This window comes from Pteropus vampyrus, unplaced genomic scaffold (genome assembly GCF_000151845.1).
Source record: "Pteropus vampyrus isolate Shadow unplaced genomic scaffold, Pvam_2.0 Scaffold48, whole genome shotgun sequence".
Taxonomy (NCBI): Eukaryota; Metazoa; Chordata; class Mammalia; order Chiroptera; family Pteropodidae; genus Pteropus; species Pteropus vampyrus.
Genome location: NW_011888829.1, coordinates 4659696 through 4663490, shown reverse-complemented (window position 1 = coordinate 4663490; position 3795 = coordinate 4659696).

The window sequence follows — 3795 nt, the reverse complement described above, 5'->3', positions numbered from 1 at the left end:
ATGTAACAATGAGAACTTCACGGTTAGGGAATGACCCCTTAGGAAAGAGAAGCTTCTGGAGCTCAGAGTCTGATAATAGTCTTTTTTTCTGTGGCGATAACTCGGATCTGCTGAGCCAGCTTCTTGCTAGGCTGCTTATATGGTTAGCCACGAAAGTGCTGTGTAATAAACTACCCTCAAAATGCAGTGACTTAAAAAACTATCATTTGTTTCCTCTCAAGCAACCACAGCTCATCTAGGGGTCAACGTATCAAAACCGGGTTCATGTGGGTAGCTCTGCTTCAAGCTGCAAGTCCAGCTGGGATGGCTCCTGTGTGAGTTAGGCTCGGGATTGCTTTCATGTGTATTCATTCTGGGGCCCAGGCTGAAGCGGCAGCAGCTTCCTGAGAAAAGCTCTTCTCATGGCAATGGCAGAGATGCAAGAGGGCAAGCCCACGTATGCAGGCACATTAGTAGCACTCCATTTGGCAAAATCTCAGCAGTCAAAGCAAGTTGCACGACCCAGTTCAACATCAAAATAGCTCGGAAGCAGATTCCTCTCACAGAGGTTGGGTGGAGTTATTGCTCAACAATAACTTACCATAATATTGAAGGATGGATGAGAATGAATCTCCAGGATCAGATTTGTCTCTCTTTAGTTTACTTCCTGGCTCTTGGGGGCTCATTATATATGTCCCTTTATCTTTTCACTAAAGACAATGAAAAACAAGTTGGATAAATACCAGAAGCGTTTACTAAAAAGGATCAAAGACATAATAGTAGGCCTCGTGGACCTGGGAGAGAATTGAAACTTAAAGAGATGAATTGAAGCCATTTCTGTCCAACTGGCATTTGCTCATGCAAAAAAAGGCATCTGAGAGACAATGCTGCCTTTGGCCAATGGTCAAAGGTAAGATCTTCTGCCAAAGATAAAGAGCCACCTCCTTATTAAATACCCTAAAAGTCTAGTGCTTTTACCCAGAGGCCATTTGCGAATCTGAGGGGAACAGCTGAAAAGTGGAGTGGCTTCATGAACAACTGGGGCTAAAAGAATTCAACACATCTGAAGGGGGAGACCCTCTGCCCTTGACTGGGACCCTACTTCAGAAAATAAGAGTAGGTACTCTCCAGTGGGTCATCTAGATAACCCAGTCTTGTCCTTGACTGCCAGCATCATCAGGTACAAGGAAGAAGGAAACAAGAATTCTCTGGAGGAAGCCTACATTATCCTAGTTTTTAAATTATCTCTAAAAGTAATGCTTAAAATAAAATACCTAAGAAACAATAAGAGGTTATGGAATACACCTCCAGTCAAGACAATACAAGATTGAACATCACTTGCCCACAGTAAACTGATCATTAATGCACACTTTTCCTCTCTTCCCTGTCTCATTTTTCATATTTCCTCACATCTTGTACTTCTTGGAATCATCTCCTACTTAACTTTCACCCAAGTTCTTACTTCTGGGTCTGCTTCTGAAGGACTCTAAACTAGTACAACAGGTATGCAATCACATCACCACCACCATAACACAGTTATAGAACAGTGCCCTCACCCTAGTAAGTCTTCTCGTACTCTTTGCAGTCAATCTTCTCTTCCTACCCCCAACCTTAAGCAAACACCGACTTACTTTCTATCATTATCACTTTGCTTTTTATGTATTTTCATATAAGATGAAAACCTGGTTAAATTTTTTTTTCATCTTGTTAATTTTATTGCACGGACGTTAAAGAGAACTTACTGTATATGCTTAAAACTGTTAACTTTGTCCAAAAAATCCCAGGGAGAATCCCATTTGTGTCTACTGCTAGGAGGGAGATGTATGGTCACTGGAAGTCTGCCCATAGAAGATCCCAAGAAATCTCTTGAGAGATAGATCTCCAGGGAAGAACCCGGCATACAAGATTGCAACAAAGCCTTAGTCACTGGAGGGCCAGGGGATGACACTGAGTCATGTTTGTTATTCAGATATGTATCCCAGTTCAGCCCCCTCCGTAAACTCATATCTGATTAATACAGGCACCCAAGTGCAGGTGTATGTACTGGGAAGAGGAGGAAATGTAAGCTATGAGTCAACTCTAAAAGAACAATTTTCCTAAAATCTCTACATGACATTGGTACGCACACACCATGTCTTTAATACTCATTCATAAAGTGTGACATTTAAAATACATTTGCCCAGAATTCAGAGGAGCTTTGGCACCTTGAAAAACTCAGCCTATCTGCCACGATGACACACAGAGAGGGAGGAGATGGCAACCAGTGAAAGTGACAGCTTGATAAGCACCAGCGGCTATGATGGGCGCCTTCACATGGCTTGGCAGGCTGCAGAATCCCGAGCAATTACTGCCACAGGGGCCCAGGAAGTAGATAATATAGCCCAATGATTAAGAATTTGGACTTCAGAGTCAGAAAGGTCTGGATTGAAACACCAAATGTCATTCTATCTTACCTATATAAGATGCCCTGATGAGAATAATTCTAATGGTGGGTGTCCAATCCTTAACAATGCTTTCATTCATTCAACAAATACTTATTGAGGACCTATGATGTAGCAGGCACCACTGAGGATATGGCAGCTAGCAAAGCAAATGAGTTCCTCTTGCTAATGGGTGAAGTGCCAGTGCTTAACTTCCTCTGTGCTAGTATCGCAAGAAATCACTCAGCCCGTTTCTGGTGTCTTAGCATTTCCAAGTGATAAAACTCTTTGCCATTTGCCACCAAGCTCCCTTTAAACAATTTGGGTTTCAAATCTGCAGCTGTGCTTGCCCCGGATACTTTCATCCATTTCCTCTTGAGACTCTGCCCTTCCCCTCTCCTGCACCCAACCAACTTCCCTATTCTGGGAGAAGAGCATTCAGACCTATCTTCCCACAGCCCTGAAACCTCATCAGAAGGAAGGAGAGTTATCTGATCCCCTGAGAACAGTTGCAGCCCTTGTGTACCTTTGCCCTGCTTTTTGCTTCTTTGGCCTTTCAGGAAGAGACCAAGTTTATAGCCTGGTGTTAGAGGTCATCCCATTTAGGACCAAGTCCTGGGGATCTCTTCCCCTGTCCTTATTTCTGTCCGAGGCTGGCTCCAGCTGAGGTTGCTTGCTTACTTCATGTTCACTGTATCAGGCAAAGTTCTTGAATACAGAAAACAGCAATGGACCCCTGGCTAACATAAGTGGAAAATAAATTTATTAGAAGGATATTGGATGACTCACAGAATTGGCTGGGAAATGGAGGAGCAGGCTGGGAAAACAGGCAGGAATCAGGGACTGGCAGCTGGAACAGTCTGGTGAAGAGCACAAATGTCACGGGCATCACTCTCAATACAATTGTTCTGCATGGCTCTAGTGGCTCTGCTGCATCTGTCACAGATTGCCACAGATAAAATCTGGCTAACTCTTCTTGCTTGCATCACTCACTGAGTCCTACGATGAGCATCTGATTGCCGAGCCTGGGTCGCATGCCTGGGCTTTAGCTGTCCAGAAACTCAAGCAAAACTTGGCGTCATATTGATTGATTACCTTCTTTGTTGGCCTCAGTTTCCTCTGGCTGATATTCCCCAAGTTGGAAAGATCTGGGTTGGTCATGGGTCGAAATGCATGATCATATTTGCAAAGAGCATGAGTTTCATGTTGACCATCGTTGTATAGCCGTTGTTTGGATACTGTTTTTGGATTATTTCTTTTTAATTCAAGACTTGCCCTTAGTTCCATTCTAACTCCCTTGCCCTTGTCATCCACCTCTCACTTTGCCATGTTTCTCTGTAACACTGTTTGAACCTGTTCATTCTGCTGTTTTCATAACTAAGACCCCAGCCTTCAT